The sequence below is a fragment of the Sinocyclocheilus anshuiensis genome, unplaced genomic scaffold (assembly GCF_001515605.1).
Source record: "Sinocyclocheilus anshuiensis isolate Anshui unplaced genomic scaffold, SAMN03320099.WGS_v1.1 scaffold162, whole genome shotgun sequence".
In the NCBI taxonomy this organism is placed as follows: Eukaryota; Metazoa; Chordata; class Actinopteri; order Cypriniformes; family Cyprinidae; genus Sinocyclocheilus; species Sinocyclocheilus anshuiensis.
Genome location: NW_015542351.1, coordinates 281763 through 295523, shown reverse-complemented (window position 1 = coordinate 295523; position 13761 = coordinate 281763). Strand labels below are relative to the sequence as shown.

The window sequence follows — 13761 nt, the reverse complement described above, 5'->3', positions numbered from 1 at the left end:
CACACACACACACACACACACACACACACACACACACACACACACACACACACACACACACACACAGAGCCTTAACAGGTGTACAGCAATGTCCATTTTAAAACATGTTTCTTCTTTGATTTTATTTTTATTTTTCAGTTTTTTCCCCAGTGTCTCTTCCTTAGCAGGTCAGTACCCTACAAACTCCGATCTCCTAACACAAACACAACACCTCAAAATATACACACGATCTGTCTAGACAGTTCAGCGCTGGAGATGACATCATTCCCACATTCCCGCTCGCAGAGTGTGTGTTGATACGATGGCCGGTGAGTGTATTTATTCTGCTCTGCTCACTCAATCCCCTCATGGCTCATTAGTGTGTGTGTGTGTGTTGTAGAAAAAGACACTGACGTGACGATGGGGGTCAGAAACACAGGGTAACGAGTGCCTCTCCAGGAACCTGCTCCACAAAGCTAACTGCTCTTTAATTAGCCACACACACACACACACACACACACACACACACACAAACACTCCTATGGGCATTGTGTATCTGCGTCTGATTATTTACCCACCTGAAGCATTTTCTTGATAAACTACTAACATTTTCCACTGTTTTTCTTCAACGACTGCAGCACAATCACATTTCAAAGGGGTTTCTTATAGTGAGTGTTGTTAGAGAATGATGCTATTTGATTACAGACCGTGCTAGCCTGGATTTATTTTGAACAGTAGAACCGTTCTCATCTGGAAATTCCTGCAGAGCTCAGTGTTGTGCCATTTACTGTCAGATGTAAACTACATCTGTTCGTTCCTGTCCTTAGTCCATCCTGCAAGAACACTCAGAGGCCGAGAGAGATATTGAGGAATGTTTGGGTTTGCACGGCCGATCTGACCAGTATAATTCATCATCCGGGTGTATATTACACTGCAGTCAACAGAGCCATTGCCCAGGATGACTTTAGCTGGCTTTAGCTAGAGAGATGGTAAGCGCTTCAGAAAACTGATTTCAACTGTGAATTAACACAATTTTAAACTGAGAAACTCTCTTTGTACTCTTGTATTATGCTCTATTAAAAAAGTAAGCAAGCAAGTATAAATAAATTCTAACATTCATTTTGCATTAATTGATATATTTTTGGCATGTTGGTTAAACAAAATATATGTTTTACATGTTTTATGTCAAGATAAATATTAACCCTTCAGTGCACTGAGAATATGTCAAATAATCTTAATGCTATTATAATATAATACTTTCCGCGTATCTGTCCACTGAAATAGAAGAAAACAATACATATTCGAGAGGAATGTGGTGCACCACTTTCATAAGTCATTATGAATTCATTTTGTCATACATAATAATAATAAGAAAAAGAAGAATGCTAAATACTACAAAATATGAAAAGGACAGTCATATAGCATTATGGGTAAGGGTCAAAGGGTCATCGCCTATGCTGGTTTAAATATAATATAACAGCCTGAATGATTAGAAGTGACTCTAAAAGAAAAGACTCTAAAAAGACACCACACCATGCATCAGAGGGTTAAATACATGTAGAATAAATAATTATCATGGAACAGAATAAATAATGTAGCTTCCACAAAAATACGAAGCAGCACAGCTGTTTTCAACACTGATAATAATCAGAAATGTTACTTGAGCAGCAAATCAGCATATTAGAATGATTTCTGAAGGATCACGTGACACTGAAGACTGATGCTGAAAATTCAGCTTTGCATCACAGGAATGTATTACATTTTAAAATACATTCAAATAGAAGACAGCTATTTTAAATTGTAATAATATTTCAAAATATGACTGTTTTCCATGCACCATGGGGTTAAATACATGTAGAATACAAAATATATCTATATTTAAGTGCAGATAGATTTTCATGTTTCTTAATGATAAGATAAATAATAAATAAATAAAATAAAACTGTTACAAGTCAAGTCAAGACCTAATTCCAAATATAATGTGTAGCTTGGTGTGTTCCTCTAGGCTTGAGTGCATTGGTATCTATCATCACCCAAATCAATAAACCTAATCTGTCTAAAAACTATCAAACAGCTCAGCCTTTCAGACTCTACCACTTCACTGCAACAAGCACCATTTCAAATGTCCCTGGAGTCAAAAAGCATTAGCATCATTATTTTAGAATTAGCAGGATTCAGTCATTCTTAAAGAGGGTTTATGTTAGCTCTGAACTGCATCGACTTTAAAACACATTCTCTCTAAGCAGCTTTCATAAATATTTGGCATGATTAGGTCTTATAATACCCCAGCCTCTCTCTGCCAGGCCAACCTGAGGCCTGAATGAGCCTCTTGTTTGATGTGTTTGTGTGGATCTCTGCGGGACACAGGGTTAATAAGTTAGTGATGATGGCAGCCAAGCACTGTTGACCTCCACCAATATCATTATTATGCTGGCTTGAACCTGAGAAGAGGAAGGTCTCAATCAATCGAAATATTATTACGCTTCCTACCTGTCCACCAGTATTTAAAGAAAGCATCCGGTACTGAGTGAGAATGCTGGCATGTGTCAAGAGTAACTGGATCGTCTTTTACTGCAAAACAGATAAAGCCGAGTGTTTGAGCTGGATTAGCGCTAAAGGCAGTGACTAGATGAAGGCTGTTGATTGGCTGCCAGCACTATGCCGACAGTGAAGTCTTTAATAAGTTCCTGCTGTGGGAGAGTTCATAAATGGCACTGGTAATAATAGTATTGTAATATTTTCCACAAGTAAATGAAGATTATTCCACCTACAATATTCTGTTATAAAGATGGAACATTGTACGTAGATATTGTATATTGTATTTTATCCAAAAAAAATATTTAAAAATGGAAAGAAGCATTGATTTATGCAAGCCCAGGAAATATATATATATATATATTGCTCAGATTTCTAATATGAATGTCAACTTTATCTCAGAGGTTGCAGTTAAAAATTCCTTATGATAAAAAAGATGTAATAAATATACAGTAAGATTAAAGAGTTGTATTTTTATTTTAAAAGTAAAAATATTTGCATTATTTACATTTGTGTGAGTATATACAACCTTTCAAAAGTTTGGGGTAAATAAGTAAGTGCATTTATTTGTTTGTTTGTTTGTTTATAAATGAAAGAAGTCAGTATACTTTTATTCAGCAAGGACACATTGTAAGTTAAAGTGACTTTTAAATTGTTAATAATAATATAAAAAAATAAAATGCTGTTATGTTGAACTTATTCAAAATAATCCAATTCAACAGATATGCAAAGATATTTTAAATATAAAAATATATTCAGGTTTCCACAAAAATATGAAGCAGCACAACTGTTTAAAACATTGATAATAATAATAAATTTCTTGAGCAGCAAATCAGCATATTAAAACTGGAGTAATGATGCTGAAAATTCAACTTTCTCATTACAGGAATAAATTACATTTTAAAATGTATTTAAATAGAACATAGATATTTTAAATTGTAATAATATTTCACAATATTACTGTTTTCACTGTATTTTTGATCAAATAAATGGTGACTTCTTTCAAAAACCTTTCTACTGTTCTTTAAAAAACAATGTTCAGACCCCAGACTTTTGAAAGATAGTGTGTGTATATTTTTTTTAATTATATTTATATTTGTATTGTATACATTGTATTATTATTTAGAATATATATAGCCTAAATCATGTGGGTTTTGGAAGAATTTGATGCAAATGTTTGAGGTCATGTTGAAATTTCTGATTGATCAGACTTTGATATCTTGGAAAATCTGAGCACAGATTTAGACATTGAAGAGATCTTTTTTGAAACCCGAAGAGACACATATGAGATTACCATTTACTTTTCTCATTCTATGATGTCTAGGAGAAACAAATGCGACATAAAAGAGATCTAATTTATGACGTCTCTTTTCTATGGGATGTCAGCCCTCTGTTTGTAGTAAATAGATAATTCATTCCCTTTTAGAGCATCAAGGTGATCTTGCGTTTACCTTTACATGACCCTAATGTTGTTAAAGCCATTCCGCCCATCCACCAATCAAATATCGGCTGTAACATTTACAGATTGGTCACTTCCCACTCACATTAAGCCTAAATTTTAACCACTCCAGAAGAATAGGTACATTGCTTTTGTTTTCACTGTAACTAGGGTCCTATTCAGTTAATATAATGCAAAAAGCCTGATCCTTTCATGCCTTCCCCCTCTGCCCTGAATCCCGGCCCTGAAACAACGTCAAAGCCATTGTCTCCCCAATTACTGATGATAATTGCCATGTAATGAAGTTAAGCATTTGTGGGATTTACAAGCTAACATTGACTATGTTTCTGTTCCTCTAGCTCTCTCTCTTTCTCACCCTATATCATTCTGAATGAGCTCCACCCATTCTCTCCAACACAAAAGAAACACAGACAATATGCAGCCACTTGTTAACGTCTTCACCGCAATCCTGTTTTACTTTCCAGCCCTCTTTTATTTTTGATGTAATTTCTTTCATTGCTTTCACCTCCTCTAACAGCATTGCAATCTCCATCTTTTTCAGGTTTGGGAGTTGAGACTGAATGGCCGATCTCTTTTTTCAGCCACCCAATAAGTTGTTAAACGCTCCCGCCGTTTAATAGTGTCTAATGATTACTTCTTACACAACAGGGATAATACAGACAAACACAGAATTGCCCAGGGGGGCCGAATTCGCCTGTGCTCACCAGTGAATCTCATAGCAACAGGTTGAATGGGAGGTGAGTTTGAAGCAAATTGAGAGGATGTGACCTCAAAGAAAGCTTTTGCTTTCTCACACTGAGGCTCTGTGATGGAGTGCCAAGTCACGGACCATCCTACTGTACCCCTGAAATCTCTGACCCCAAGCCAAGCTCCCGGTGACCCCAACACAGTAGCCGAGCCAATCCTTTGACCTCTCTGTGGAGCGCTCAGCGTCTCGACAAACAGCACCATGCAGACTGTGATGCCGCTGGACAAAGGGAATGAACTGAATAGACTACAAATGGACAGATCTACACAAATGACAGGTCACCAATATGTCTCTGAGCTTTGATCTATTCACACAAGCAGTGTGAGAAGAGAGACAGAAGAAAGAATCAGTGACAGATGAATAAGGGCTTATACATGTACAAAAGATGTCCATCATGCGTTGCTTATTTCTACACATGCTTAACAGGCCATTATGGTGCATTTACTTTTTTAAAAATGCAGTAGATTACATTTCCATGTGATGTTCTGATATTTTAATTAGTTCTGAAAGAAGGGATCTAGATGTCTCATTTTTTATGACATGTTTTCGGTGCATATTAAACTAAATTTTTACATTTTATAAAGAAAATATCAGGGATGCTTGTTTGTGCCTCCATGATGCTAGGATGTTCTGGACAGTTGCCAGAGTATTTATGTGCAGTTGCTAAAAGGTTCTGAATGTTTTGTTGTTGTTGTTGATAGGGTGCTCTAAGTGGTTGCTAGGTAGTTGTTAGGGTGTTCTAAGAGGTTGTGAAGGGTTTTAGGGTGTTGCAAGGAGTTTGTTACCTTTTGTTGGTAAGTGTTCTTGGTGGTAGCTAAGGGATTTAAGGTGTTCTGGGTGGTTTTTGGGGGTTATTATAGTGTTATGGATGGTTTTGTGTGCGTGTTTTTTTTTTTTTTTTGAGTGGTGTTTTTGGTTATTTAGGTGATCTTAGTGGTTGCTAAGGATTTTTAGAGTGTTCTGGATGGTTTCTATGGAACACTTTCAAGCCCGGTAATCTTAGAGGTTCTGTCACTGGTTGCTACATGGTTGATATGTTGTTTTGGTTGGTTATTAGGGTGTCGATTGCTAAGGGTTTTTTAGGGTGTTCTGGTGGTTGCTAGAGGGTTAATATGTTGTTTTGGTTGGTTATTAGGGTGTTTTGAGTGATTGCTAAGGGTTTTTAGGGTGTTCTGGATGGTTTCTATGGAACGCTTTCAAGCCCGGTAATCTTAGAGGTTCTGTCACTCTCTACTGTCCTTCCTGTAATGGCTATTGCCATTTTGTGTGTCTGGTATATACACACTTCTGAGGCAGCAGAGCCCTCTCCAGTCCATGAATCCACTACAGAGCCCGCTCTAGTCCATGAGTCTGCTCCAGAGCCTGCTCCAGTCTATGAGTTTGATCCTAAGCTCGTTCCAGTCAATAAGTCCACTCCTGCTCCTCCTGAGGTGGCAGCATCCACTGTAGAACCTCCAGAGGTGGCAGCTTCCTCTGCAGAATCTCCCAACGCGGCGGTGTCCGCTTCAGCTCCTCTCATGGTGGTGATGCCCACTTATGAACTCCTTGTCTACCCTGCAACGGTCAAGGAGACAGTTTGTGAACTCTCTGCCTGTCCTGTTACGGCCACAAAGGCCATCGTTAAACTCTCTGTGCTCTCTGTTGCAGTCCTGCCTGACTCGCCATGGTGGTCACCTGCCTCGTCAGCTCCATGTTGGTGGACGTTTGCCCAGCCTGAGCCCTCTTGGTGGTTTCCTGCACCATCAGTTCTGCTGAAGTGGTCCTCAACTCCATCAGCTCCAAACTGGTGGTCATCTGCTCCACCGTGGGTGTCTTAGATCCCGTCTGTTCCGCTGTGGTGGTAATCTGCTCCGCTGTGGGGATCTTCGGTCCCGCCTGCTCCACCCTGGTGGTCTTCAGCTCTACCTACTCCACCTTAGTGGTTCTCGACTATGCCTTGGTGGTCTTCGGTCCCACCTGCTCTGCCGTGGTGGTCTTCTGCTCCACTGTGGGGATCTCTGGTCTCATCTGCTCTGCCATAGAGATCTCTGGTCCCGTCTGCTCATCTGTGGTGGTCTTCTGCTCCGCCCTGGTGCTCTTCATCATAGTGAAGTGATCATAGTTAATAATTGATGTAGGTAGCTGAAAAAAATATTTTGGGTGAGCTGGGTAAGACCCCAGCTATGAAACATGATTCACTTTCTGTCTGGTGTTGAGGTTACAGTCCCTGGCATCTGGTGGGGTCGCGAAGTGCCAATTTTTTTAAACCAGCTGTCCCGATCTTCCAATAATGCATGATGTTCGAAGCTTCAAACGTCTTCAATCACGTGTGTGATACAATAGTGCTTTTAAAACTCCGTCGGAACATCGGAGCCGCTGTCTCAACTGTCCCATCACTAACATTTACACACACCTTGCGAAGGATTGTTTGCATTTCCTGGTATCTTAGTTATATTTGTCTTTGCCTAGCCTAGCCTAGCCTAGCCTGTGTTTTTGACTTTGGACTGTTTCCTGGTTTTCTGATCTTTCACAGTCACCCAGTTGCCCTGCTGTGAGGGCTCTGCAACTGGAACCGAACAATGTACGGGACTCGCTAAGCTAGTCGCATCCAAAGCCATATCTAAGGTGCTCACATTCTTACTATCCTCAATTAAAGTTTGGATGCATGTCTCTAGTTTTGAAATCTTCTGTCAGCCTAACTATTTCCCTGCATTTATCACATGTGAATACCTCGCCGCTGACAGAGAATACATGTGGCAAGCAGTGCAGGTGACAATAACAGGAGAAGAAGCCACTGCTGATTGCTGAATGATTCCGACATACCACAGTTGTTTGATGAACTCGTGAATAGCGGAGCGAGAGAGAAGAAACAGAGCATGAGAGAGAGAGAAAAAGAAACAGTAGGAAATGCGAATGTAAATGTAAATGACAAGCCTACAGGCTAACACGAATGCTAACACACTGCGCTAGTGGTTTAGATTAAAAGCGAACAATGTCAAATTAGTTTGATAGATAGTATCAGAATTATGGTGAGAATTAAGTTATATTTTAGCAGTTTAAACAACAGAGAGTGATAGTAAGATAAAGTAAGAAAAACAAAGCTACATGGGGCTACAATCGCAAACCAGCAGCACGGCAGGGTGTTCTGAGTGGTTGATAAGGGTTTTAGGGTGTTCTGGGTGGTATCTAAGGAATTGGTAGTGTGTTCTGAGTGATTTCTATCTGATTGCTTTGAGCCCACCCTTGGTAGTGGTTGCTTGGGTGCTGTAAATGGTTGATAGGGTGCTTTGGGTGGTTCCAATAGAGATGTTAGGAGGTTGTTAGGTTGTTCTGGGTAGTTGTTACGGTGTTTTGATGGTTGCTAGGGAGTTGTTAGGGTGTTCTGAGTGGTTGCTTGGGTGTTCTAAATGGTTTCCAGATGGTTGGAGATCACCTACAACATTCTTGTCTAGATATTTATGTCCCATAGACTTTTTGATGTAAGTCTATAGGATTTTTTCAAATCATAAGACAAATTGATTAGAAACGCAATAACACAAATATGTACAGCAAGCTGCAAGAAAAAATAAATAATAAAATAAAAATAAATAAATTAAAATTCCTGCCAAAGTTTAATATTTGAAATGAGAGGTTTAGTAATAGTAATAGGAAATTACAAAAAAAAAAATCAGTTCCTAAAAAGGAACATGGGATATACATGGGATAACATTGGCCAATATTGGCCATGCCCTCACATACTGCAGCACTAGATCATGAGTGGATGAAGTGGATTAGGAGGTGCTGTTTTACCGGTGGGAGAGAAGAGGAGGTGATAATGCGCTGAACTTCAGACAGACCTGCTGAGCTCTTCCCTCTAGAAGCCCTGAGGGCAGTAAATGCGGTAGACCCTGCGCTCACTGACACAAATGTGTGTGTGTTTGCAAAGTTTAAACACAGCCTCATTCTATTCCTCAGAGACAGACTCTCTACACACTGCCAAAAAGCCAACGGCAGCAATTAGATAGAGCTGTTTTACGAGGTGCCAGAGAGAGAGAGAGAGAGAGTGGTGAGACGTTGGGAAAAGAATAAAAACAAAGCAGGAATGGAAATGGCCTGTCGAAATCAAATAAATGATTGGTCAGACTTGAGACATATGAAGATGGGATATTGATGCAGGTTCAACAAAAATTGTCTATATTAAATATAATCTAAAATATGAAAATATAAAAAGAATATATAATAATATAAAAACAACACATACATTATATTTTTACATTTTACATTACACACACACACACACACTGTCATTTAAAAATTGAAACAACTGAAACAACCCAGCATTTTTTAGAGTGTATATATATATATATATATATATATATATATATTGTGTGAAGAGTGAACCAAAATGTAATTATATGTATATATTTTTAAATAAATATACAGATACAAATATTACTGCTATTTAAAGAATATTGTTATTGTTGTTGTTGTAAATAAATAAATTCAGTCTTAAAATAATTCAATTTCAGTCTTTTCCTAACACAAAGCAATTGTTTGGTTTAAGATGACTTGGAATAAAATGCACATGGACTACTTTGAACATCATGTTTTTAAGTGTCCATAAATATCTTAGGTTAGAATTAGACAGAGGTCTCACTCACTTGACTTGGTCTAAAGTTTCCTAAATTAGATCGAGTGAGGAATAGAAAAAGGCTGAGAGAAAGAGCGAGATGAGACTCCCTCCTTCGTTAGCAGTTCCACACCAGCTGGGCACCACACAGGGCACTTTACTGGGACAGATGGCAGTGTCACCCACACTGCTGCCTCACTCCAACCTGTGCTGGCAGAAACGCTGCCAGCCAACCGGGCGGAAATCATTAACACTGGAGGGAGACTGTCCTACTAGGCACTCAGAGCAGGGCTGGGCAGAGAAAGGAGAGAGGGAGAGCGGTGCCCCTTAAAGTGACCTACGCTGAGACAATCTGTCATGACTTAAGTAATTATCCAGATTTTTATATATGCATGTAAGGAAAGAGTGAATGAATACAAATAGAGCTGTCATTATTCAAGAGAACAGTATCACTATGAGCCAAAGCTGAAACAGCCCTACACATCTTTGGTTTTCTGGATTTGGAGAGTAAAAGAGCAGCTCTTTCCTCTAACATTTGCACTTTTTGCTTTATTTCTCTGCTTCATTTCATAACTCTCTCATTCAGTATTAAATGTATGACTTTCTTGGACAGTGGACTCTATCTATTTGTTATTGTTTCATTGGCTTTTTTTTAGGTGACCCATGCCAGTTGGGTGAGAAAACAAAACTCTGGTTATCTGTTTGCATCACAGAGGTGTTGCCATTGGCCAAATATTTGCTAAAACAACAGCTAACACAGGCCTCCTTAATTAAGCTTCATTACACTGCCTTCCAAGAGTTAATCTGATTCTGTGTGTGTGTGTGTGTGTGTCTATTTACATAGTGTATTTACAAAAGTGCGTTAAATCAGAAAAAGTTTGTTTAAGTGACATCTGGAGAAGGCCTCAGTTGAAATGTTCTTGTTTCCCCCACAGATCTATTAATTTAACAATATAAAATACATTAAATTGCAATTCATATGACCTGAATGACAGTTCATATGACATATAGCTTGTTCATGACATATGACAATTCATATGGCTTTCCCAGCTAACAAAAAAATTTAATGTTAGCGTTTCAAATAAGTTCAAAAAACAATTATTTCTGAATGTTCTCTGAACTTTCAAAACATCAATTTCTTTAAAATATGATTTGCAATTTTTTTTTCTTGATTATGCAAAATGTTAAGGTAACATTCCATAGTATTATTGTGCAAACACCTTGGGAATGTTAGTTTTAAATGTTTAAATTATGAAACAAGTAATAATATATTTTTTTAAATTGTTAGATGAACATCCAAACTAAAATGCTTCAGGAAAAGAAGTTCTATGAATGATGTATAAATAAAGTTTTTGAGCTAACATTTTGAAAGCATTATGAAAATCCAGAGAACTTTGAATGGAAATTCTAAAAAAAAGTGAAAAAAGTGAAGTGACATGTGGACAAGTATGGTGACCCACACTCGGAATTAGTGCTCTGCATTTACCCATCCAAAGTGCACACACACAGCAGTGAACACACACACACCGTGAACACACACCCGGAGCAGTGGGCAGCCATTTATGCTGCGGCGCCCGGGGAGCAGTTGGGGGTTCGGTGCCTTGCTCAAGGGCACCTCAGTCGTGGTATTGAAGGTGGGAGAGAGCGCTGTACATTCACTCCCCCCACCTACAATCCCTGCCGGTACGAGACTCGAACCCACAGCTTTTGGGTTATGAGTCCGACTCACTAACCACTCTAACGACTTCCCCTTTTTTTTTTTCTTTTTAAAGAACATTCTATTAATGTTACTAGAAGAACATTCATAACTTTTGGAGAACCTTGCCAGAATGTTAGTCAATATTCTGAGAATGTTCTCTATTTTCTAGGATGAAACCTGCTTTTAATATCTGAATTAAAATTCTAAATTAACATTTTGATATTTTCTGGGGAATAAAGTCAAAAATGTCTGGGTGATAGTGTTCTGATATCATAATGAAGAAAAAACTCAACATTTTTGAATGTCATCTATAATGCAACTTCCCAAAAAGGTATTTATGAATTTCATTATATTTGTAAATAATAAAAATAACATACATAAATAAATATTATAATAAATAAATAAATAAATAATATTTTACATAAAATAAATGTATACATAAATCATTATTAAATAAAAATTAAATCAATTAAGGATTAAGTTAGATTTAAAAATATATATATTTTTCTTTTTCTTTATCACTTATTTGTCATTGACTATAAGCCTGTGGTATGTCCTGGTTTAGATAGCAAGAGCAAGGTAAATGTGTGTATGTGTGAGGAACGAAAGTTCCCATCTCAGTCTAGCACTGCTGTGTTGTGTGTTTACGGACACTGGTCTGTCCGTGATTAGTTAAGAGCCACATGGCACAGAAAACAGCCCTGCAAACACCCGGCAACTTACACCAGACTGAGAAAAGAGGACTAGAGCAGCAACTGGGACTATTTAGGGTAGTGAGTGATACAGCAAACAACGAGAGGAGTATCAAAAGTTAATAGCATCATTAACTAGGAAAAGAAATCACAGACTTGCTAATTGGTTTCTGTATTTGTGGTTCACGAGAGAGTTACATTCCCTGCTAGAATTTAATGAGGAGAGAAGGGGGTTTTGGTGCATAAAATGTTAAATCTAAAATATGCTTTATCTCTTTTATCTAATCTGACCAGTTTAATCAACCGGCTTTAATATTTCTTCAGCAGATTATATTGAATGATATTATATACTCAGTTGGATTCTGTTTAAACATAAATAATTGATACCCTATGATTAATAAATGTAGTAATAGGACATGAGGTTGTCACTGTCTGAAATTAATGATATATTCTCTTTTAACTTAAGCCACGTTTAAATCTATAATTAGGCCACTGAGTACTTAAAGACAGTCTGGCGTCTGCACCTTGATCATCGCCTCCCTTTGGAGGAGCCCGAGCCGCCCTCCTCTCGAACCCTCGCAAAATCTCATGACAACATTGTCTCTGTTCTGGCCGAATATACCGCACACACACCGCATATTGTTCTTGTAATTACAAACCCTCTGTATGGGTGGGATACGGATTTTGACACCAGGGGTGAAATTTCCTCAGGTTGAGGCTGGAGATCATCTCAGGAAGTTTTGAATATTTTCAGACAGGAAGTAGAAACATATGGCCCACACTCCAGGTAATGCCGACATTCTTGAGAATATTATAGAGGCCTCCACTCGCACACACACACAAACCATGCCACGTTCCTTAGATGAAAAGACTAAAGCTCCTCCTAAAATACTCGATCTGCTCCTGCCTAACATATGCTTGTCTTTCTACCCGCGCCTCTAATTTGACACAGTCCTGGATGCTGTGTGTATCTTAGGGAAATCCTGGTATGCGGCATTGCATTAGGGGCCGGAGGAGCTCTCATAACCTCACGGTGACTTTCAGAGTTCATCAGATGAGATGCCAGATGTAGATGTCTGAAATGTCCAATCTGATTACCTTGACTACCAACAAAAAGTTTCCACGTATAGCTTGTTTAATGCTAAAAGCTGTATGGGTTTTTATAGGATTTAGCTTTTCTCTCCGTCCTATTGCTCCAGCAGTTTGCCATCTTTAATCTAATAATACTCAAGGCTATGAGCTGTAAGGTAACTATGGAGATCACTTAAGCTTACCGTCTTTAAGCTTTCTCTTGCAGTTTGGGCAACTAATACCTGATTACATCCCGGTGCAGACAATAGGATTGGTGGTGTCGACTGATGTAGCCTGTGCTCCGTGGGGGTTGGGGAGTGGATGAAGGCCTGTTCTGTAAAGGATACCCTCTTTATCCCACCCTATGAGGGGCGCTTAGTCCTGGGGGAGCCAGCCGGTCCCTGAGGTTCGGCAAACCAAAACACGCTCGCACACGGACCGGATTTTAGCAATGAATGTACCAGACTGTTTCTTTGGATAGCTCCATGGTGAGTTGATCTGGCAGATGGCAAGAAAAATCACAGAATCAATAGAATTAATGCAGTTCATTGAGATAAACAGATGATTTTAGTTAGCATAAACTCACAAATCTGGGAGTACAAGTAATTAAAGGGAAAATCAATTTTGTCATCATTTACTCACCCTCTTGTCGTTCCAAACTTGTCTGTCTTTCTTCTGTGGAACACTAAAGAATATATATATATATATATATATATATATATATATTTATTTATTTTTTTTTTAGTTTTTTTTGGTGCTCCACAGAAGCAAATAAAGTAACTCAGGTTTGGAATAACATCCAATCTAACATGAAACATGCTCAGAAATGTAGCTAATGTTCCAGCAAAGTTAAGAACAAATGTTCTTCCAGTAACACTGATAGAATGTTCATTCAAACTTCTCAAAACTTTAGCACAAAAACATTTTTTTATACATCATTCATGGAACTTTTGTTCTGAAACATTTTAGATGGATGCTCATCTAGTTTTG

At 38.3% G+C, this 13761-nt stretch overlaps 1 long non-coding RNA gene across 1 annotated transcript in view; it reads right to left on the bottom strand.

The window, feature by feature from the left end:
• The window catches only part of LOC107691544 (uncharacterized), a 55305-nt gene that overhangs the window by 15147 nt on the left and 26397 nt on the right, over positions 1-13761 (bottom strand). The window contains exon 2 of the long non-coding RNA XR_001634548.1: positions 13014-13269. This is a non-coding gene — a long non-coding RNA (uncharacterized LOC107691544). The remainder of the gene's footprint in view (positions 1-13013; positions 13270-13761) is intronic.